The following is a 25,626-nucleotide window of genomic DNA, read 5'->3' as shown; positions in this document are numbered from 1 at the left end:
ACCTTAGTTATCTCCTCTGCTCACGAGAGCACTCTTTAAACATGAAAATGATGATAATGGTTATAATTTATTGTGTACTTTCTCTGCATCGTGCCAAGCCTCTTATTTTCAAGCTCTACAACAAGATGGATGGTATTTTATTTTATACAAAAAGGTATAGAGAGCCAATGAGCTAAAGTAAATTGTCCAAGATTGTATGCTTGTGGATGATAGAGCTTGGATATAAAGTGAGGATTTCTGACTGTAAAGTCCATGCATTTTCACTGTGTCGTATGGTTTAGGTTTTATTTAATACACATTGATGTATTAGAAGGCCTGGGTAGTCAAAGCTTTGCTAAAAGTCAAATTTAATTTTTAGGGCAGAGGTTTTAGTGTCCTAAGCCTTAAAAATGAGAATATCTTTCTGTTTGGACTCGATCTTATGGAGTCAAATTTCTTACATAGAAGAATGTGATCTAGAATGTTAGGCAAAGGCTTTTGGGTTCTAGCTCAAGGAAAAGAAATGAGCAAGTTTGAATTTTTGCACTTATGAAAAGAAAATTTACTCTTTCTCTGTGGTTTGATTTACTTTGGGAACAATATTGTGTTGCTGGCATAAATTCAGTTGAATATATATATATGTATATATATATATACGTGTATATATATACACACATATATATATACATATATATATATATATATATATATATATACACATATGCCCATTGTATCCATATTTGATACTCAACTTGGGCTTTGATTATATGAGGCACCATTTGGAAATGTAAATGATCATGACATTCATCCATATTCTATTATCAAAACACATCAGTTTTCTCTTCATTATTACTCTAATTCCTGATAAGTTCTAATGTCACACTAAGCAACTTGGGCAACAAGTGAAGTAACAAAGAGATGTGAGTCTCAGCTATCACTCTTACTTTCAAACATAAAATTGGAAATATTTATTGGTATAAACAAGCCTTCTACTTGTAACTAAGAAAACATTTATTTTTTTAAATGGAAACCGATATAAAAGGCAAAATAAAATACTTATAATTTTTATATGTTCACACTACATAAAATATAATATCATGCGGCATAAATTTTCTTCCTTGTAAGATTGTCCAGGTTCTTTACAAAAAGTTAATTGCCTGGTTCTTTACTGCATGCTTATTCTTCCTAAGAAACCTAGATTCTTGCTTGGATTATTGTAGATAATCTGTGTTAGAGAAAAGAGAAGTTTAATCATATCCATCTAGTTAATGCTCAGATCCCCCTCTTATCCTCTGGAGAAGTTGTTAACTTAGAAATGCCTGAGAATTTCTGAGTCTGAGCAGTGACATCTTTCAACCTTAATTCAGAGAAGAATTGTAAACACAAAGAAGAAAGAAGCAAAGACTTTTTGTTTTTGAAATACATACTGTAATTGGTTGGTTTGTTAAACAGAAGAAAGGAACATTCTCACTGTTTAGCCTAGGCTTTATAAACAGGGCAGTGCAAGCAAGCAGCAAGAAGAAACTATGGGATCAAAGAAAAGCAAGAGAGAACATAGGACTTAAGGAGCAGAGAAGCAATCACAGCACCATGTAAAAAGCACTAAAAAGATGGCAAGAATTGGGCTTACCAACAAGGACCACTGACCAGCTGGTAGAGGAGATTGGCAATGGACTTAGGGGAAGAAAGCAGAAATTCTATCTATAAACAGCACAACAATCTGAAAATACATTGTAAGGCAAACAACTCCACATTCCTCAGTGATGTCCTAAAGCAGCTATGATCTAACATGTGCAATAATTGTGCTCACAGAAATGAGAGGGGAAGAAGATAATGCATTTTAAGAAGACAGTTCAGAGTAAATGATCAACACTTCAAAGCCATCAGAATCTAATAGTGTAGCCCTGAAGAATCTAGAAACCTTAGCCTGTTTCCTGACTGTGTCATGTAATATAACTCTTCTTGCTAAACCATGTACTGCCTCTCAGTCAGTTTTCTGAACCTCATTCCAGCAGGATCAGAGTTTGTCATGACTGCAGTGACTTCATGGGAGATGTAGTTACAAGAAAAATACTGTATTCCGCCATCATGGGCAAATCTGCCTACTATATTATTCCATGGGATGTTAAGATCTTTTATAAGAGATGAAAACATACCCTGCATAAAATTGTATTCAATGGAACATTTGAGAAATACTCTTTATTTTGGTTATCTTTAAGGTTCCTCTATACGTACCTATTTTGTTTCAAGTGTGTGTTCTTTTCCAGTTAAAGCATCTTCATGTAGCTTTTTAGTGACAATCTTGTGTTAAAATGGTACGTTCTTAGGAATTACGTGCTTGGTTTGTAAGTTGCAAATTCTTCATTTTTGGGAGAAATTGGAGCTGAAAATGGAGTCACGTGGTGAGCCGATTCCTTGAAAGTGATTCATAGTTGAACCAAAGAAGGGGGGCTCTCTTCTCCATTTGCATTACCTATAATTGTTTCCTTGGAGCAAAATGCCTTGCCTTAGTCCTGCGGACCAGCATCTCATGAGGAAATGTGTTTGCTAGTCACTGAGTTGCTCAGACAGGAAGAAGCCACTGCCATGGTTTCTTTTATTTCTTCATTTTCAACATTTCCCCCATAATTCAAATTTCACATCCAAGGATTCTTAAAATTGGAAGGAGAATATCCAGCTTACTTACTATGAGAGGTTAAAGATGTAGCCATTGAGGATTTGTTGTACCGGCTAGAGCCAGTACCCAGGTCCCATGCTTCCCAGGCCTGGGCTCTTGCGAGGACATCATTTTCATTATGCCTGGAACGACGGTTGAACTTGCTTAAGAGTTGTTGATGGGTGGAGAGATCACGAACTTGAAAAATGGGAGGTTTGCATTTGATGCCTGCTATCGTTCTATCATTTTAGGCTCCAGTTGTTAAGAGAGGATCAAATGTGATGACTCTGTGGGTCACTTCTGATTCTTGGTTTTGTTGCCTTAAGCATATGTTGTTACTAAAAGAGAAGGGTTCAATTTGCACATACTGAAGGAAGAAACAGGTGGATTACAAGGATGTTTCTATTCCTGAGTTTAATGGGTGAGGTGCAAGGTGGCCTCTCTCTGGTTTAACGAACTCTTCTTGGTTCCTATGCTGACATTTTGAATTACTCACATTCACTTGGTGGTGCTTAAAGATAAAACCTCAAATCCTCACACCCGTCATCACGTATTGGCAACTTAAAACATGCGCCATCCATTCGCTTGTGCCTTTCTCCCCCTAATAAAATTGTTATCATTTTTTAAAGAGAAAATACCCTATACATGGTTAGCTTTTGCTTTTGCTTATAAGAGGCAGGGTTAAAAACAAACACCAGAATTGGGAAGTGTTCACACGCAAACGAAAAACGCTTGTGACAGTTATCTAAACACCTGTTTAAGAAAGCCCATTTTCTTTTTTTTATTTTTTTTAAAATTTTTTTTTCAACGTTTATTTATTTTTGGGACAGAGAGAGACAGAGCATGAACGGGGGAGGGGCAGAGAGAGAGGGAGACACAGAATCGGAAACAGGCTCCAGGCTCTGAGCCATCAGCCCAGAGCCTGACGCAGGGCTCTAACTCCCGGACCGCGAGATCGTGACCTGGCTGAAGTCGGACGCTTAACCGACTGCGCCACCCAGGCGCCCCAAGAAAGCCCATTTTCTTTTTCTTGCTTATGAATTGCCACAGGATTTCTTGAACTATTCTGCCATTGTCTCTTTTTACCTCCTTTAGAGAGCACAGGTGTCAATTGGCCTCCAGCAGCATTTCTGTCTTGCTTGACAAACCCAAGTTCCTGTTGGCCTCTCAGCCCCATTGGATTTCTGGTCTGCTTCCTGGAACCCATCACCTTTCATGCATTCCCTGCTGGGCTCAGGACCAGCCTTTCCCAGAGGTGTCTCTGGATTTCCTGTGGCTGCTGTTTTTATTATTTCATTGTAACTACCATACGTTTTCGTCAGGGTAACCTGATTTTATTTTTTTCTCTAAAACCATTTGAACGAAGCGTAGAGGTTTTAAAGTCACTGGTGTTTTCTTGACTGCAAATAAAACACAAAAATAAGTGTTGAATAGTAGATGGTATTTCTGCAGGTGAAATCCAATAGTTGCTGAACTGAACACTTGAAACTTTAAAAAAATGTTTATTTATTTTTGGAAGAGTGCAAGTGGGGGAGAGGCAGAGAGAGGGGGACAGAGGATCCAAAGTGGGCTCTGTGCTGACAGCACAGAGCCTGATGTGGGGCTTGAACTCACAAACTGCGAGATCATGACCTGAGCCAAAGTCGGAAGCTCAACTAACTGAGCCACCCAGGTGCCCCCCAACAACTGAAACTTTTTAAAGAGAAAATCTCTGACCTGCCCTGAGTTGAGAGGTTGTTCCAGTCCTGGGGAAAGCCACAAACCAAGATTAGTGACATTCCTGTATATTTCCGTTACATCACATTGTTGAGATCATAATGTTCCTCAAGTTCCTGTTGCTAAACTCAAACTTTTCTTTTTTTGCCTTTCTTTTAAAAGTCAAACATTATCATAATTAATATTTAAAATGGGGTTTTGACTGGGAATCGATGAGACATTTTGGCATTTGCCTTCATTTTCCTTGGAAGACGTTTATTTTCCTTGTCAGCTGCAGGGCAAAAAACGTGCTGTGAAAACTGATAGCCCCCCCGCCGTCAGGAGCATTTGTCTGGTATGATTCTGATGGCATACCCATGGTATCGCCAAAGGAGTGTCACAGAAGCTAAGTGAGAAACACAGGCAACAGCATCTTCTTTTGTGGAAAACAGCATGGGTCTTCAAGAGTGAGATCACTGTCACAAAAATAGCCCAAAGAAATTCTTTAGCATAAATATTTCCAGAAGCTATGGAGGGCACATCTGACCTTGCAACTTTTGGGTACTATAGTACTTCAGCAGAGGGCATCCTTCTTGTGTTAGAAATGCCACCTACAGCGACAATGTGTAATTTGGAACAGTGGAGCCCTGTCACAGTGTTGATGTCAGGGAACCAGGCACACACCTCCTCCTTCATCATGTAGTCAAGGAGGGAAATTCACAGTGCAATGCTGTGGGTTTTAACTTGCCCACTGAGTCTGTGATAAAGGGATTCTCTTCACAGAAGGATTTTTCTATAGTCTACACTATCAAATAGGGAGAATTGGAAGAAAGTCCTCTTTTTTTTTTTTTTTTTTAATTTTTTTTTTTCAACGTTATTTATTTTTGGGACAGAGAGAGACAAAGCATGAACGGGGGAGGGGCAGAGAGAGAGGGAGACACAGAATCGGAAACAGGCTCCAGGCTCTGAGCCATCAGCCCAGAGCCCGACGCGGGGCTCGAACTCACGGACCGCGAGATCGTGACCTGGCTGAAGTCGGACGCCCAACCGACTGCGCCACCCAGGCGCCCCGAAAGTCCTTTTTGTAAACACTTCTGCTTGAGGTTAGTTTGGGATCTGGATTCTTTTGGAGAACAATACCTTTCTTTTTGGTTTTATGATCATCTTTTTTCTTAGTGCTTAGAAAGAAAAGAGCTTTGCCAAACTTTTTTTTTTTCTTCTGGCATCAGTGTCTTCTGGAAAATGAAAATGGAAATGGCCCAATTTCTCTTACTAAAGTCTTCAGAAATTTGCATGTATTTTATTGGTTTCATCCTGAAAAAAATAAAGCTTGCTTTTCACATTTTTTTTTTTAAAGAATAGAAATGAAAATGTACCAGGTTTACTATAAATTGAAAGTAGAATTTCTGGGGTGACATACACATACAGACAAACATCTATGTGTGTATATATTCATGTAGAAGCACATATATACACAGACACACACATGTATGTATATATACATATAGAGGCACACATATGTGTATGTACCTATTCATGTACACACAGATACACACATATATGTGTATGTATATATTCACGGAGAGGCACATATATACACACATATGTGTGTGTACATATTCATGGAGAGGCACGTATATACACACACATAGATATTCATGTACAGGGACATATATGCAGAGACACACATATGTGTACGTACATATTTATGTAGAGGCGAACAAGATTGCTAGGATGAGTAGAGGAGAATGGGCAAGAGCTGTGATTACGGTTCATCACTGTCACTGATTTTATCTAAAGAAAAGACGAAGCATTTCATGTTTTTGTGACAGCAGGCAGGTTCTTTTAATTTTTGCTCAAAATTAGACAGCTTAGCAGAAGATAAGATAAAATAGTGACCACGTTTTGTATGTCAGTTCTATCGTCCTGAAATAACTGTTCTGTGAGTTCATGGAAAACATTTAAAGAACTCTAAAATAATCCAAATATTATCAAAAGAAAGGGGAGACTGTGTTTGAAAGGGCTCAACAGATGGGACTGGTTCAATCTAGTTTGTGATGAGATACTTATTCACTCTCGGCATAATTCCACAACTCACTTAGCTTGTTAAATGTGGAAGAGAAGTGTCAAATGATGTTTCTTATTTGTCTAGCACGTTTCTTCTCTTCTCTGATGAGTATTACTCATGCTCTATGTTACAGAAACCATGGGGTCTCAGTCTCTGGGGGAAGAAGTTGAGACATTGCCATGGGCCTCCCTTATTGCCCTTCCTTATAAGTAGGCATCAGTGTACAAAGGACACAATAAATGAGAACAGGTCTCGTAAGCTGCCAAATGCTATGTCATTGAGATTCCAAAACAAAAGTTGGCCTTTATTCTATCACACTGTCACTTTCAAGAAGGGATAGCTGATGGACGACAAACATTTGATATTTCAAAAACTACCAGACAAAAGCCCAGTCTTTTCTGCACAAAGTTCTCCAAAAGTATTAGGAAACAAATTAATGCAAATATAATTCAAGTTAAAGTACTATTTTAGCATGGTTGTTTTGTCACAACTCTTTCTCTGGTGGTCATTCTTTGGGTAAGTTTTGTGCTAAGCCATTTTTGATTTTGTCTGACATGTTGATGGCGGAATGGTGTGTCCTATATGCATGGAAAATAAACGTGAAAAATGACTGATTGTCGCTGTCTGAAAGCGCCTCAGTTTCTGAATTCTAAGGCAAATTAGGCCTCAGATTTCATTTTTGTAGCTGTAGTACCAGTGAATGATAAAAACCAGAATGTCTGAATTTGTCTATATCCATGCATATCGGAGAAGAGAATTTTCTTCTCACAAGATTAAGGTTAAGTGGTTGTTTAGAAAACCTCACAATATTTCTATTTCTCTGATATTAAGTTCCTTTCCTCCGAGTGGTTTTTATTTATTTTTTTTTATTTTTTTTTTAATTTTTTTTCAACGTTTTTTATTTATTTTTGGGACAGAGAGAGACAGAGCATGAACAGGGGAGAGGCAGAGAGAGAGGGAGACACAGAATCGGAAACAGGCTCCAGGCTCCGAGCCATCAGCCCAGAGCCTGACGCGGGGCTCGAACTCACGGACCGTGAGATCGTGACCTGGCTGAAGTCGGACGCTTAACCGACTGCGCCACCCAGGCGCCCCATCCGAGTGGTTTTTAAAGGATAAATGTGAGCCTAGCTGCGGCAGGAGGGATGCTCTTCTGTCTCATGAACCTTAAAGAAAAACCGTTAACTAAATCACACGGCATTTGCCGTGGTCAGTGAAGAAAATTGCCCTTTAAAGTGCTGCCGAAGTCACGAGAGTTCAGTTCTGAGGGTTAAAAATGCCTAGTGTGAATGGCCATTCTTGCGGCGCATCTGTTTGGGCAGCAAATGTGTTTAAAATAAAATAAGTGAAAAATAAAAGATTGCGTAACATAGAGCTATCCAGTTTAAAGCAGGTGGCATCTTGAACTATAGGTGGCGTGAGTGGAAGCTATTACAAAATAGACACACCTGTGATTCGGGGCAAGCTAGGTTGGGAGGATTCTTTTAAACAATTACTCCCAACAGCCGTGCAAAACACCGTGAAAAATCTTGCAGGCTTGCTACATGGTGTTATGCAGAGAACAGTAGTGGTTCTCCTTTGGAAAAAAATGGAAAAAACGCAAGCAAAATGAAACAAAGGAGTCATTTCTGAATTCCTGAAGGGATTGAAATGATTTCTTTCGGGTTTTGTCAAGTTGGTACATGAGACAAATAAACCAGCAATGGAATAATTTGCCTTTATTGACGTAAACCTAAAAGGAACTGTGAGCCACTCTTCTCAGCTGGGACCTACAGGTTGGTGAGGTACTACTGGTCCAGCTTTACAAAGGAGTTGACTGTGTGACCCAGAGATTGGGTGGTCTCCCATTGCCACATAGCTAATATATGGTAGATAGGCAGTTCAAACCTGGGATATCCCCATTCCACCCCCATGCATGTCTGAAACTACACTATTCTGTTTTTGCCTGTGAGTTTGTTATTTAATATATGAGGGCACCAACACATTTCTTGAGGGCTCACAGAGGTCAAAGCACTATGTTACAAGGAGAAATGCCAACTCTAAACCTTTGTTGAATATAACTGCCTACCCACTTTAGGTGCTACTGAAGGCATTTTACCTCTTCTGTTTCTTTTAATTTTTATAAAACCTCCTTTAAAAAGTGCCATTCCTCTGTTTATACAGATGAATACAGACCTGAGGCCCAGCCTGGTTAAATTACTTACCTGAGGTCAGTGGTTAGCATAGAGCTAACCAGGATTAAAAGTCAGCTCTGTTTATGTCCATAGTTCCTGTGCCTTTTTTTAAAATATTTTTTTAACATTTATTTATTTTTGAGACAGAGACAGAGCATGAACAGGGGAGGGTCAGAGAAAGAGGGAGACACAGAATCTGAAACAGGCTCCAGGCTCTGAGCTGTCAGCACAGAGCCCGACGTGGGGCTCGAACCCACGGACCGTGAGAACATGACCTGAGCCGAAGTTGGACGCTTAACCGACTGAGCCACCCAGGCGCCCCTGCCTTTTTTTTAAATTTCTGAAATCTTCATTGGAAGAGAGAATAAAGTATAAGGCTGTGGTTGATAATTTCAAAGTTTCTATTATCTGACTAGAGAAAGACCCTTAGAACACATCTAAGAAAAATAAAAACGTCAAGATTCTCAGTTTTGGGAATCCTAAGTCATTTTGTAATGAGGACTCTTAAGCCTTGCTCTGTTGTTTTACTTGTTAGGGGTTTTCCCTTATTGCATATTAATTTCTTCATCCCTGCGGGATGAGACATTTAAGGAGCAGGAAAGGGCTGTCTGGCTCAGTGGGACTGGGTTGCTATTTAGTCTGCCTGTTTCCTACCTTACATCTCAATTGATTATCCTGCCTATCGTGTGTTGACATATTTTGCTTGCTGTACTGATTATACATTAGGAGTGCTAATTCTTTTATTGGGTTAGAGTTCAAAGGTGCTCATCTGTCAGCAAAAAGTCTCTCATTTCGTGGCATGCTTGGCCTTCTCTTATATCTGTCATTTTTATACTGTTCTCAGAGGTTTTCCTCTTATTTCTGGTCCCAGTTCAATAGCAAAGATCTTGAAGGGTTTTCCTTTGTAGTGCGCTATTTTGTACGGTTTTTGGAGAAAGATTCTGCTCTTTGAAGATATGCAGAATATTGGCATCTCACAGACTCTGACTGAAGCAATGGAAATCACACTGTATCCTGCTCTTTGATTTTAACAGAGTTGTTAAACAGAGTTGGGTGCAGATCTCCAAATCTTGGACTTTTCCCAAACATGGTCAATTTCTGAGACCAATAAATAAAGAGATTCAAACCTGGGTTTTGCATGTCTGTGTCACAGCAATCCAGCTCACTGTCAGGACATGGACTCCCATGAAGAAAAGTCTGAGGGATGGAGATGTGACTATATAGAACAATATAAAAGCTCACCTAATGCCCAAATATCTTCCTTATCACATCTGTAGAAATTATAATATAGGTATGTAAGTGTTTCCATACAATTATTTATTTATGTATGTATTTATTTATTTTCCTCATTCCAAACTGAAATCATAAGTAAAAATAGCCTCTCAAGTCATTATTTTGGATTTCATAGGGTGAAATGTTTTGTAATGAGTTCGAGGTGTCTGAGATACAAGCCTTTCTCAACAAAAGTGCCAATATGTCAAGAATACATTTTGTTGTTGCTTCTATTTCAATCTAGAAGCTGAGCAAAATAAGAATTACAGGTATCACGGTGATAATAATTTCAAAAATGATTTTTGTGAACTGGTAAGATTATCAGTGATGACTAGCTTTTGCTCTAAATTCTTGTGAAGTTTTAACAAAGTAGTCTTAATTATCATACAAAACATGAGTAAGCCCTGATTTAGAGAAATGGCTGAAGTTGGCTGTTAGGTAACTGGGCTTTCCAGAAGGGAGTGAAACAAAGCCAAGGAGCCTGCAGTCTCTTGTTGGAAAGTATACCAAGATGGGAGTTATCGTCAAATTGTAATGAGTTTGTCTTTTGACAGTTTGGATACTATAAGTTATAGGACATGATAGAACTATTAGAATAAAATTGAAATAGAATGAGAACAATATGCCTGGGTCCAAGCAGAATGGATCTAGTGGGGGACCATAGGTTAGACATACAATCTCTCTGAGTCTTAGTTTTTTTATCTGTCAAATGGGGCTATTATCTATTTACACAGCAAGGCTTTGGGTTTAGATTAAATAAGATAATGGTGTAAAATGCATAATACTGTGTCAGTCTGGCACTTAGTAGATATTCAGTAAAAAGTAAAACTTTATTGCTTTCCATCTTCCCATTGACTCTCTAAGCCAACTTGATAATATGAACTAAAAATGCTATCTTCGTCAGCCTTCAATGGCTTTCTTGAATTTATATGCACATGGTGCTATGCTGATTATGGTACAAAGCATGCTATATAGATGTGGCTCTTTCTAGGAATTTACTTCCACAATCACTCAGAGATTGATGGATTCATAGAATATGAGCTGGAAGGGACCCCGGGGGCTCTCTGCATTCAGTAATTTTACAGACGAGGAAATAGATTCCCAGAGAGATGAAAAGACTTGCTCAGAATTTCCCAGTTAATTAGTGGCAGTGCCGGGAACAGAATCTGGGTTTCTAGAAACCTAGTCTATTGTTCTTATTTATCCACCTTTCTTATTTAAGAAATAAAGACTGTGGTTGTATATTCTAAGAGTTGTTAGTAAGAACTATTTCAGAATATTCCAGTCTTTAAAGATGCACAGCTAATCAGAAAAAAAAAAGCTAAGGGTAGGTATGAGGTGAGTAAACACGAATGCACTGTCGAAGTCGGGGTAGTAATGGCACACCATGGCTGGGGAAGTCTTTCCAAGCCAACACACACTCTTCACCATTCTCCATCCTTCTCTCCCAATTTTTTAGTAAAGTCCCTACCCTTGTCCAGTTAGATCCATTCCCATAAGCTCCTCTGTTGTAGAAATTTTGGAGCCACACTTGAGAAGTATGACTAAAATTTTTTTCTAATTTATTGGTGCAGATTCTGAGAGATTTCAAGAAATTCCAAGTCAGGATATTTGGGTGGTGGGAAGAGAGTCAGACACTCAAGCACTGAAAATGGGATCGTAGCAAACATTAAAAAGGACCAAAAAGTTACATTCTATGCTACATATACACCAGCAACGTTTCTAAATATGGCTGATATGTGGAGTTTTATGGACATATTTGGTACTATACCTTGTGTCTATATTGATCTGGAATGTTCCAGGAGGTCAACAGTAGTCACTGAACTCTTGTTCTGCAAGTACCAAAGTTTCTTTACACTACACAAATTATAACCTTATGTAGCAAACAATGATCTGAATAAGTCAAAGATCCCCAACTCAACTAAATTAAGTAGTACTACACTTGTCTTTTTTATATACTCTCCATTATTACAATGTATAAATTTTATTATGTGAGTTTAGGTTTAATCATGATATTATTTATCTGCTATAGAATTTTATCTTTCAGAGACCCTTTGTGGTTTAAGGAAGATCTAAGAGAGAGAGAGACAGAGAGATTAAACAATAGAGAAGAAATGTTTCTGACCACCTTGTCTAGTAGAGCAAGAGAACCTTAGAAAAGCTGTGACTTGATAGCGTTCATAAACTGTTATCTTCCCCTGGGAGAAGCTGGAGTGGCCATTCCACTGTGCTATCACTCTGGGTGTTCATTAAAAATTCATTCAGGGCTAAATCATATCACCGAACAATGAGTATGGAGGCCCAGATCTGTGTGTCAAAGAGAGGAGGCCATATAAGGGCCAGGTTGCTTTATTTAGTGGGGTCTGTGTCAGGCAGACAAGGGAGATGGGAGGTTTCCTTGGAGGCTTTTGTAAAGCTCTGGGCTTCTTCTGGGGGCTCAATTAGAATAATCAACAGCCTTGGGAAATTCACACGGTGTTGGTGGGGCTGTGATCCATCATCATCCATCATACTTGTGCGCTGGGTGACTGAGGAGCCAAATACCAGGCCGGCGGGGTGGCCAGAGCCCTTCTGTGCCTGGAGCTCTCTGGTCTGCAGGGCAGGACTCCAGGAAGCCTGGCAGTGGGAGGGGCGTGAAAGGCTGCAGGGGGACTAAACCCTCAGCTCAGCCGGCACTTGGGGGGCTTTCCTTCCCAGCATTCCCTGCAGGTGACAGTCTAGGAGCAAGAAGTAACTGTACAGTACGGTGAAAGAGTTTTAGATTGTTTGCTTTGGATCTCCTCAGCTAATTTGTCTTTTGCTGGGTTTGTTTGGAGTTTATTTGCAATTTATTTTGAGTTTGTGTTGTTTGTAGGCCTTACCAATTGTTTAAAAACTTTCCGAATTGTTTGCCGTTCAGCCTTCCTTCTGTGTGCACTGCTTGTGGGAAGGATTGGATTTCGTCATTTCAAATAAGGAAAGACTGTCATGGTGTGTATCTGTGTGTGTGTGTGTGTGTGTGTGTGTGTGTGTGTGTTTCTGCGTGTGTGTGCGTGTGCATGGGTTTTACAGGGAGACGACCAATAAAGCCCTTATTATATATTCCTTATATCTTTAGCAACTTTTTTCAAACTCTTTTTTTTTTAACCTAGGAAGAAATGTGGTTTTGGTTATTTTCAAAAATGTTTCAAAATTCCAGAATTAGGAGAATAGTGTCTAGTTCTATAGAAAAGCATTTATTGCAATATGATATCAGAACCAGTCTGCTAGGGTCCTGTGTAAGATTGAGTTGCTCAGTGACTAATTTGGTTTCTTGGTTCCCAAGCAAAGAAATCTGGCAGCCAAGTATGTAAATTTTTGCCCATCTTCCATTTTGTTTTTTTCTAAGAAAACTAGGGAAAGAGCCAAATGTTAGGTGTGTGCACACATTATAACCAAACTTACCAATCCTTATTTTATGATATTTATCATGAAGGAAAATGTACCTAAAATTTGCCTCTTTTTGTTTCAGAGGGAAAATGAAATTTCTAACTCTCCAAAGCTAAAAAGAGAAGCATTTTTTTTCTGATTTGTGTTTTAAGCACTCAGGTGTATATAAAATTAATACAGAGTCCCTACTCTCTCGTTTCATTTTATTTTATATTATATTATTTACTTTTAATGGCCACCAGATGGGAAAACCATGCCCTCCCTTAAATAGATCTACAGTCATTCTCTTTTGGATGGTACAAGTAAGTCCATAAAACAAAGAAGTGTCTTCTAGTTCATTCGTTCTCTTTTCATATTTCTTAAAATGAAAATCCAAAGCCGAATGCCTAGAAGTATATTGCAATTTGACAGGATTTGCTTTGTGTGCATGTGAGAAAATATGACTCGTAAAAAAAAGTAGAAGAATAGATGTATGTGTACTGTGATGCTATTTTATCGGTATCTATTGCACCCATTGCAATGAGACTCCCGGGATGTTGGACCTAAATTAAAATAATCATAAATAATATTAAACAATAATAAATAAAATCCAACTTCTACCCCCTCCCTGTTTCCATTTTTTTTTCCATAAAGGAAATTCACAAGTAAATAATGCCAAGCAAACCAGCCCCTTTTGGGAAAGGAGGCATATAGGCAGAGGGATGTGTGGACCAGAGAGCCAACCCCATATGCTCTGGGGATTTGGAGGGTGAGCAGGGAAGGGCACTGGATGGAGACTGTTGATTTTCAAGACTTCCTGTATATTCATTTATTGGATTCTAAAAATTATCCTAATAAATTAGATTTATTGGCATTAAGCTATTTTTTTTTCTCAAAGGTCTCAAATGTAAGGGTAAAATTACATTGAAGTCTCATTCTGCCTAATAAATTCCTATCAAAACCATTGGGATGAAGAGTTGTTTTGGAGCCTTTCTCTAGGAATTCCATCTCAAGCAACATTGAACAAGGAAGGGGTTGTGCGTCTGGCAAGCACTTTGTGAAGTGAGGTCCCTGAGCTAGGATTACCAACACATACCCAACAACTTAAAGTGTAGGAACTTAAGAGTGTTCAACATTTAAAAGTTTGAAAGAATGAGGATTTTTATGGAATTGCCATTCCTTAAGAGTCTGCCAGATCTAGTGAAGATGTCCTTGAATGTCTTATTGGACATTTTCTCTGTTTGTACTTACAAGAGCAACATTTTTTTCGCCCATTCCCCTGCTGATCTTGTGAACTTTACGGAACCTTCCAACAAGGGAAAAGCCCCTTGGTTCTATAGTGCCACCATTCTCCAAGTATCCAGAGTCCTCCTGTTGCCTCCTGACTGTCCAGGGCTCCTACTTTAGTGTTGGGTACTCCAATCTTTCTCTTGGCATGCCCTATGGGTCCCATTCCCTCAGGGTGGCCGAATTTACTGACCACTGATGTACCGACTCATGATATAGTATAATGGCTCATCGGGGGTATTTCATCCCAACCACCCCCTCACCAAACTCTGTTTTATTTCCTAAATAACCTCTCTTATTCTTTATCCTCCACCATCATTGTCATTTTTTTTTCAAAAGCCATTGTGATCTCTCACGGACTATTGAAATAGCCTCTGACTAGTTTATCTGCCTTGCGTGTCGTCCTTCTTAAATTTCTCCAGTTCTTTGAATCAGAGTGGCCATGCTAAAACCCAGCTCTGATCTTTCCATTCTCCCTAGGACCCTTCACTAGCACCACATGCATAATAGGAGAAAGGCCAGATTCTAGAATATGGCATAGAGGGCTTTGGCTCTTTGGTCCTCACATTTGGCTATTCACATCTCTCTCTGACTCTCCTGCTGTCAGTCAGGCAATAGCAAGGAAGCCTCAGTCTCATGCACATACTAAGCTGTTTCATAGGTCCATACCTTTCAAGATGCTCTTTCTTCTTCTTGAAATGGTGTTTATGCCTTTGTATTTTCTCTGGGAAACTCCTTTAAAACTATGTTTATTCTTCAACACCCTTCTCACCTGTTGCCCCATCTCTGGTCAGCCTTTCTTGATATTTCTCACCCTCAGAATTAATTCTTTTCTTCTCTGAACCTTGTCCATAGTTTGTTAATCATGGGTACTTTATTTATTTGCATGACTTCCTTCTGTACTGGACGGTGGCTTTTTTTTGTTTTTGTTTTGTTTTTTTTAAATGTTTATTTGTTTTGACAGAGAGAGAGAGAGAAAGGGGGGCAGAGAGAGAGAGAGAGAGAGGGAGAGGGAGGGAGGGAGAGAGAATCCCAAGCAGGTTCTGTACCGTCAGCATAGAACCCGACTCAGGGCTCCATCTCATGTCATGAGATCATGACCTGAGCTGAAATCAAGAGTTGGACACTTAACCGAGTAAGGCACCCAGGCACCCCTGGATGGTGGCTCTTTGAGGCTGGAGATGAGGCCAGTCATTTTGGTGTCTAGAGTGCAAACTCAGTGCTGTGAATCCCATAGCAGATGTTAAATGCCTATTGAAGGAAACAAGCTATCAATTGTCAGGGGGATCCTTGGAGATGGCTTGGTCTTAACTCAAAGGAATATGCTTAATTGGGGGGTAATTTCAGTTATGACGGCAGGTTGGGTCAGAGGTATATGTATTTTCGGGGTAGGGGGCCCTAGCTTAAGGCAGGCCTCGGTCTACCACATCCACGGGAGCTGAGGGGAGGGCGTGTGTATGCATCACGTGTTGTCTGGGGCTTGGCAGAGTGGAGACATCAGTGCTGATGGTGCCCAGATCCCCACGCTTAACGGCAGACCCCATAGGTTATTAAAGCTGAGAGCCTATCTGGGAAGATTAGCTGGAGGAAGTGCTTTAGCCATGGAGCAAACAGGCAGTCTCTTGATTAGTGCCTCAGATATGGTATGGCACTGTGGTATCGGGTTTCCATCTGGACCATTACGAGGATATTTGAGATCTGGAGCTTCAGTTCTAACCTCACCTTGAGTTTGAGTTTTGAATCCATACTTGAGAAATGGCCCCTGCTCACTTCTCTCGGACTGTGTTTCCCAGAAGTGGGTTTTGTGTCCTTTGTTTTTGGACATTTGAAAGGGATGCTGAGAATGAACCCATATGGTGTTTGTTTAGATGGGGAATCCTAAATAGCTTCTTGTACTGGGAGAACACAGTAGCAAATATATCTTTACAGTAATGTGTTTTAAATCAAAAGGGCTCCATATTTTCCTGTGTGTTTGAATGTGACATTCTTGATCATTCCAGACCCACCTGTCTGAGAACAGGAATCAAAAACAGGAGTCACTCTCAAATTTCACCTCTATTTAATCCATCACAGAAACATACTGGCTTTTCACTGTATATATATAAAAAAACACACCAGGACATTTAAACAAAGTGACACAGATCATCAGCAGATCAACTGGGAATGACGGCTCAATCAAACAAATGTATGTTGAGAATTTCCACAGGGCAGCTCTCACAGCAGCCAAGCCAAATTTGTTTAGTATACATGAGTTAGCTGCTTAGGAACATTTGCTATGCTGACTGCCAGATGATGACTTTTCTAGGTAAACATCCATTTAGAAGCATATACCCATCCATGAAAGTGTTGGCGTGATTTTGATCTATTCTCTTGGACTCCTGAAGTTATGACTTCATTCCACTGGCAGCCAAGTACCAAACCCACACATGCACCATTTAGGCTAAAAAAGGGGGGAGGGGGAGGGGAAGCTATACACTTATTTCAAAATGTAATATAACCATCCAAAAGGTAGGAGAAACTCCATAAAATTGACAGGCCATTTCACTTTTCTGACAAGCAATAAAGCAAGCATCATTAAAATGGATGTCAAATTACAGAGCAGAGAAGCAGCAGGGAAAATACTTACCTCGTTCTTGATATTTGGAATAGAATGTGGCATATTTATCCTCCCTCAGTCTAAACTTGGAGGCATTCTCTTTTGGGGGGTGGGGGGTTGGGATCATTTATTAAACTGGAATTTCAGAATCAGATCCCACCTGAGTGAGAACATTTGGATTCCTCGGAAAATAGTATTTAAAAAATTTGTCTTATTAATTCTTACATTTGAGCAATTTACTTATTTTTTTTAAAGGTAGCATTTAAAGAATGGAAGACTCAATGGAGCACAATCTTTAAGACAGATCAAAAGAGCAAAGTGTTTATAAAAACATGGAAACAAAACTCAAAACTTTCTGGTAGAATTTTCAAAGTTTGTGCTTCCTCTCCCTGCCTGTTGTGAAATCCAGCCTGTGTTGTGCAAGGTTCAAGCTCAATGCTCTAGTTTATTAACCACAGGACTTTCTTTCTGATTGTTTTCAACTAGGGAATCCTCCATCTGGGGGGACATTTTCAAACAGAAAGCTGGAGAATTGCCTTTTTTGGACCAAGGAGTAATTATGTGAAATTTGTTGGAAGAGATCATTGTTTCCAAACTTCAACCTCCTTTAGAAGATCAGTTGGCAGCTATCACTTGCTTGAGCAAGTCTTTTGAATGGCCAATACTTTATAAAGCCCCTAGAAAATATCTTTTTTCCAGTGGTGGCAGTGACTTTTGTAGATAACAGCTTCCTTTGAAATCTATTTAAGATTCAGAGCAGGTGAGTTACAAAATTCAGCTTTCAAAAAGCGAAACTGCACATAATTAGCACTTTTTAAAGTTGGTTCAATTTTTTAAAGTTTTTGTAGTCTGAGTATAGTTGATGCACAATGTTACATTATTTTCAAGCGTACAACATAGTGATTTGACAACTCTGTATGTTATGTTGTGCTCACCGCGGGTATAGCTACCATCTGTCACCATGGGACACTATTACAATACCATCGAGTGCACTCCCTATGCTGTGCCTTTTCATTTGAATTTGAGCATCTAATATAGTATTCACAGCACTGGCCAGGAGACATAAAGATAATTGAGACATAGCCCTTGCCCTCAAACAGCTGAAAATCAAAATGGGGGAATGGGAAAACAACTAACTGTAACAGCACCATGGTAAATGATGGATGAATGTATTCTGACGTACGTTTTATATTCTTGGGGATCCAAAAAGGAAGGAGCTCACTCTCGTTGGGGAAGTGGTGAACATGATGAGTGGGAACCCTTAGTAGATGAGATAACATCTAAACTGGATCTGAAAGAATGTCAGTGTATAAATCTTAAATGCTTCCTCCTCCATCAGACCTTTACTATCTAAAGTAATCACCACTCCTGCATTTCAACCTATTGTTTTCTCCTCAGAACTTAAGACCATCTCATATTCCTCACATCCTCCCTTTCCCCACCAAACTTAAGGTCCATGGGAGTAGGAACATTATTGGTCTTGTTCACTACTTCGTCCCTAGCTGTCAGAACAGTAGCAGGCCCTCACTAGGGAGTTGAAGAATGGAGAATGAGGGCAGGGTGTTCTAGATCAGAAGGTTGTCAAGGAAAAAAATACAGAGAAGCCAAATTCCACAGGATATTCATGGACACAGAATAGATTATTATGAACAAATAAGATGGGCAAATTGGTTACGACCAATCACGAAAAAAATTTTTTTCTGAGGTATCCAGAAAGCTGTGGCCAATTTTTGAGAAGAAAATTGATGAGCTCTACAACCTTCTGAAGTCTTTCTAAAATGAGTGTAGCACTTGGTAACCCAGGGTAAACCTTTTTTGGGTGAATCGTTCACCTTCAGCAGATATGCTCATCCATAAAAACAGTTGGGTGATAGATTCTTCAATTGCTTTATCCAGGTTTTAAAAATGGGATATGGTGCAGAATGGATGTGATACATATATGCAATGGAATATTATTGAGCCACAAAAAAGAGTGAAATCTTCCCATTTGCAACAGCATAGATGGAACTGGAGAGTATAATGCTAAGTGAAATAAATCAGTCAGAGAAAGACAAATATATGATCTCACTCATGTGTGGAATTTAAAAAAATGAAACAAATGAACAAAGGAAGAAAGAGAGAGAGGGAGACAAACCAAGAAACAAACCCTTAACACAGAGAATGAACTGGTGGTTACCAGAGGGAAGGTGGGTGGGGGGTGATGGGTAAAATAGGTGATGGAGATTAATGAGTACACTTATCATGATGAGCACTGAGTAATGCATAGAATTGTTGAATCACCACATTGTACACCTGAAACTAATATAATACTCTGTGAGCTACGCTGAAATTAAAATTAAAAACTTAATAAAAAATTTAAAATGGAGTATAGGGGATTTTTCTGTTTTTATGATTACTAATGTGCCACCAAATGTGGATAACTGGGCAGCAATCTTTAAGTAACACAGAGAAAACGTTAATGCAAGTGTACATAGAGCTTTAGTGATTTCAGTTTGGGACCGAATAATCTTAGGGCAAGTGGGGATTTGTTGTAAACAAAAGATTTTGTTTAAATATAAATAAAAAATAGGAACAATAACCTGCCAAGTTCCCACATGTATTTACTCCCACAATGGCAAATTTTACATAGTCCCAAGAATACTATTTATCAAAGCAGCTCCCAGGTATTGGGATGAACCAGACGCTTTCAAAGTGTTGATTGATCACTCTTTGCTAGCAGTTCACCAGGATTACACAGCCACTCCAAAATCAACAGCCTGAAAGAAAATGATACGAGACTTGGAACAAAGGCTGGAATGTAGGTTAGCAACCGCCTTGCATTGCAGTAAATACATCAATTAATATTCATCAATGTCTAGAGACATGATCTAGTAAGAGTATGGAATGAACTGTGTATGACAATTCGTTTTTCTACCCCCAAAGAAACTTCGGCTATGCCTTACTTTCACACAATAGAATTTGTAGAGAACTCTGGGTGGGTTTGCTGTTCTTCCTAACTAACTACTGAGCTTTGTAAAACTCTGGGGAATGTTATCAGGGTAGTATAATGTATGTATGGCCTGGGAGTACTTGTTTCCATCTTCATCCATCAGCCCAGACCGAGGAGGTGTATTCGGAGGTTCACCAATTACACCAAAGTAATGAAACAGCAGCAAGAAAGTTCTTCGTGTTCTTTTATTTGCCAGGTGTTTCAAGGCATTCTTTTTGAAGTGTTGGAATGAGATGTTTGTGGGAGGAATTGAAGTGCCCTACCCGAGAGATAGGGAAGGGGACAAGTGAATCCCACAATTTTTTCTTCTCCTTTGCATTTTGGGGTGGAATCCTGGGAAAAGCTTATCATTTCCCACTGTCAAATGTTGCTCATCTTTCATTGTTAATAATACCTTTTTCAAACAGAAACATTCTTTTAACCTTATTCAATCTGGGCTGTTTCTTATATCAACACAGAAATCCTGGCCGGGGAGTGTTCCAGAAAGAGTTCTCTTTTTGTATCATGTCAATGACCACATTGATTTTTCTTTCCATTTGATTTCAACAAGTGTTTATTGAGAGATTTATTGATAAGGGAGTAGTAGAGGATGAATTGTTCATGAATCATTACTTTTTGTTATCTGAATGCAGGTAGACCTGAAAGACACTGATCTTTAAGAAGTGTCGCTTAAGACTTACAGGCCTGAGAACTTTTCCCTGTGACAATGATAATGACTTTTGGCATTTGTGGTTTCCCCTAAAGTTTACACAAGATGCTCAAATGCATCATTTCTTCTGATTCTTACGGCAATTTTGTGTCATAAGTATTTTAAAAACCACTTTCGTCTAATAGAAATATAAATGTAAGCCATATATTAATTTTAAATTTTCTGGTAGGTAGCCACATTAAAACGGGTAAAAATAAACAGGTATCATTAATTCTACTAACACATTTTATTTAACCATTATATCAAGCCATTTAGCTCATTGTATATATAACCAATATACTAAAATTATCAACTTTATATGTACGCATATTCATCTTTATATATTATCAATTTTATAATTTTCATATCAAGTTAAAAAAATCTGGTGTGTAGTTTTAAAGTTACAGTGCATCTCAATTTGGAAAGGCCACATTTCAAATGCTTAATTACTACATGTATGTAATGGCTACCATAACGGGAAAATATCAGATATGGATAAAGAAACTGAGACTCAAATAGACTGAGGGACTTTCCTGGGTCACATAAGTGGTTAGGTGGACTTGAACCCAGTGTGGTCTTCTGGTTTAAACAGAAATTGGGTTAGGTCTGTGGTTTATAGGTTATCTGAATTTACTTGTGATATTATGGGTTAAGATTACAGACTAGGAAGCTGGAGATGTTACAAAGAATGATCCTATCATATAACTAAGGATTCTTTACTGCTAGTTCTAGAAATGCCATAAAATTTGTGTTTTTAAAAATAAGCTCCTTAAGAAATTAAATTCGGATGCACGGCCTAGTGTGGAATAATGACTCTAGTCTCTGAATTTCTTACAGGCTCATTTCTGTATTTGTATATTCCTATATTATTCATTCATTTGACAAGTATGTATTGAACCTTTACCATGCACCAGACGCTACGCTGGGGGCTGCAGATGCAGTGGTAGACAAAACGGAGTCCCGCCCTCACGAAGCTTACATTCTACAACCGGCAACATATTGTTGGTTCATAGCAGGTGCTGCAATAAGTGCTGGTGGAATCAAAAGGTAGTAGGCGATATTTGATATTGCTTTACCAACTTCCCTTCCTGGAGGACTCCGTGAAAAGCTTGAGAAAAGGATATAATATATGGGTTACCCATGCAGGGACTTTTTGTTTGTTGATTTTTATTCTTATTATAACCAATATTTTTAAAGGGTTTGCAATGTGAGGAGGACACGGTACAAATCCTGAATTGATTCCATTTGGTTAAATTCATCTATTAGCATCTTGAGCATTTAAAGTGTGTGTGTGTGTGTGTGTGTGTGTGTGTGTGTGTGCGCGCGCGCGCGTGCGTGCGTGCTCGCGCGCGCACGGGCACGCAAGCTTGTGTAGCTTCAGCACGCACTTCCCCTTCCTTCAGTGGGACATTATTACTAAACAGACTGAGGACACAATTTATGTGATGCCTTTTGTAAATTTGTGTTAGAATTTCCCAATTTAGAGGAGGAAAGAGAGATACCACTCACTATTTCAGCACAATTGGCTGGCTTTGGGAGATGTTTTCAAGTCAACAAATACACATTGAATTGTTGTGGGCTAGAAACTTTGCTGGGTTCTGGGGATTCTGCAGTAAATCTCACACCCGTAGTCCCTACCTTCATCACCTTACAGTCCATTGGAGTTTTGGTGGTGGTGGATTTAATAACCTTTCCCACTTGGGCTTACTTGAGTTGGGGTGTGCCAATTACATGATCATTTAATGACTCTCCACATATTTCCACAAGTTTGTGTGTGTGTGTGTGTGTGTGTGTGTGTGTGTGTGTGTATGTGTTGGCTAGATGTATATAATGCTGTTTCTTGGGAGAATATATAATGTACTTCTTTTCCACCTAGAATAAAGAAAGTCTACTCAGCTGTTTTTTTCTTCAGTCAAGTATTTTCATTTGACCCTTTAAGCCAGCTAAACTTGGAAGAAAAATGCAGACATACCCTACTGTTCAAAATGGTGTAAAGATTTAGGAGCGTTAATTTAAAAATGCATAAATCCTTTGCACTATGCAAATTAATGACCTGTGACCTTTTTCCAGGTGACTTATTTTGACTTAACTATGTCCAAATAAATGTGTTTATTTAGGAGAGCTCAATGCTACCAAAAACTGACATTTAGCATCTCCTATGGCTCATAATATGTATGAGAGATGTGGACCACCCTCTGTTTTCTCATTATGCCAAATAATGGAAAGTGGAAATCACTCTAATCCTTTCTTCTGTGTCTGCTGTACCTCTGCAAATATGATAAACTCAATCCAATTAAAAGTCATTACCTCTCCGGGGCTTTGCTGCAGTCTATAACCTTTATTTCACAATCCTTCTGATTATCTGTCTTCATCACAAGTTGAATTTTTAGCCATCTTCCATTTCAGTTTTCTCTTAAAGAAGAGGAATATCACTTTTAGTGTTGAATATTGTCGTCCTTGTTTTCTGTACCATTCGCTTGACTCTATTCAATGCAGCCTTATATTATACAAGTTAATTCTTCCTGAGTATTTGTCTTATCTCCCTGAATAGATGGTAAGTCCTCTGAAATCAGCATTTTTTCTTTCTTCTTCTTTGAGCTCCCCCTACCCCACCCCACCATGGTGCTTTGTATGCAGAAGTCTTATCGACTAAATGGTTATCGGTTTGTGGTATACGTTGGATCACAGTTGCTGAAAATTAATAGTTGGAATGAGTATTAAAAAGTTAGATGAAGTAGATATATTAATACAATGACAATAGCCACAGAAACAACAAAAGCAACAATAGTACAAATCTTGTTAAGTTACCATGTAATTATTCTATAGACTTCAGGTATCTCTCTTGCCCCCAGTGAATATTTAAACATCATATACTCTTGATAGAACATTTCCAGTTTTTCCTCTCAAGCAGTCATGGTTTACATAGGTTTATGTGGAATAATCCACAATATATTTGAACCAGCAAGCATCTTAAATGTTTAAATGAGTAAACTGATAATTTTCAGCTCTTAAATTCTACAATGCCATTAAAAATAAACATTTCAGTCAGTTATCTTGAGGTTTAAACAGTATAATGCCAAAATATTTGATTGAACTCAACTAGAATAGCTATAACCTACAACCTATTAAAACAAGCAGTTTGTTAAAGAATATTGGAATAGACCCATAAGATGGTCAGCAAAAGCACAAAACAGTCACTGAGATTTTTTCTCTATTTTGGAAAATAATACCTGATCTAAGTAAGGGTTATCTTATTTATATCTTGATATAAATGGACAGCAAAATATTTTATGCATATACTACTAAATACGAAGTTACAAATATGCAGGGTTTTGGCATTCCTTTTTGTGAAGGACCTTGATGAGCAAATAACTCTTTTTTTTTTTTTTTGAGGTTGTTTTTCACTGTATAATCACAGCTTTCAAAATTTATTTTGCTACTTTGGCTTTTGGTTACTTTGACTATCATAGGCATAGGTGGGTATTAACTGGGAAAGGACCATCATCTGTTGTATGGGGCACCAGAAATCAGTAGTACTGCCTACTAGCTTGCTTTAGAGCTCTTGCTTTAGATTGGAGGCTCTAGGGTGATCTGCTCAGTCTTCTGTCTGAAGACAGCACTATTCTGAGGTGAACCAGAATGATCTATGGTTTGTTTGGTGCAACTCTTAATTCAAACTAGAAGATAAATATGGTTTGGGCCATTCATAGGCTGCTGGGACTTTCACTGGCATCACATCAGTCCCACCTGGTTCACGGTGAACTTTTAGAACTTTTAGTCTTGTTTCAGTGAAGTAAATCAAACAGAAATACATTTTTACTAGTTCCATGCCACGGAAACCATCAACTTTTCTATGTGGTTTTCTCTTGGCTTATTTTGTGATGGAAATATGGACCATGCTGTTTTGTAAACTGTTGGTTTCACCATTGTATGAGTTATGTAGAAGCAGTGAGAGTGAGTCATTCCTATTTTGATCCTCATGTTGCTGTGAAGAACTCAGTGATATCCAGAAGTAACTGCATCATGGGGTGCCTGGGTGGCTCAGTCGGTTAAGCGTCTGACTTCGGCTCAGGTCATGATCTCGTGGTCCGTGAGTTCGAGCCCCGCATAGGGCTCTGTGCTGACAGCTCAGAGCCTGGAGCCTGTTTCAGATTCTGTGTCTCCCTCTCTCTCTGACCCTCCCTCGTTCATGCTCTGTCTCTCCCTGTCTCAAAAATAAATAAATGTTAAAAAAAAATTAAAAAAAAAAAGAAATAACTGCATCACAACTGCATTTCCACCAAAAACATGAAGCAAGAGACTCATTCTTAAAAAAATTTAGTGCATATATGGTTTGGGTCAATCTAAGACTAGGAGTTACTCTAAGGTTGGCATACCCAGTTGCTCTTGCTTATACTCAACTCTTTAACAGCCATCACTCTTCCTAACCTCAACTTAGACCTAATTTGACTGCATTATCATATGCCTGTTACCATTTCTGTCTTCACTACTCAACTGTAAGGGCCTTGAGGGCAGAAAATGCATCTTACACAACTCTAGATCTAGCCTTAGCAACTTGTACCATGCAAGGCACGGCAAAATCACATTTTGGAATGGGTGAGTGAGCAAGTCGGGAAAGTAGCAGACAATAGTGTTGGGCAAAGACATGGGCAAAGACTATTATCCCCACACTTCAGTCATCTAATTCTCCTAGAAAAGGATTGGAATCTGGGCACTCTTTGTAGTCAAAACTTCAACTGGAATGTGCAATTGAAGCCCTCGCACAAAACTGGTAAAGTCTGGGGCATTTGTTTAATCCTTCACTTTTCACAGTATGGAGCCCACCAAAGATTTTG

At 38.9% G+C, this 25,626-nt stretch overlaps 1 protein-coding gene across 5 annotated transcripts in view; it reads left to right on the top strand.

Moving 5' to 3' along the window:
* MECOM (MDS1 and EVI1 complex locus) overlaps positions 1–25,626 on the top strand; it is a 560,629-nt gene that overhangs the window by 238,419 nt on the left and 296,584 nt on the right. The gene's annotated exons all lie outside the window — the stretch shown is intronic.

Source organism: Lynx canadensis, chromosome C2, assembly GCF_007474595.2.
Source record: "Lynx canadensis isolate LIC74 chromosome C2, mLynCan4.pri.v2, whole genome shotgun sequence".
NCBI lineage: Eukaryota > Metazoa > Chordata > Mammalia > Carnivora > Felidae > Lynx > Lynx canadensis.
Note: the sequence above shows the minus strand (reverse complement) of the source record. Positions and strands in the feature narration are given on the sequence as shown.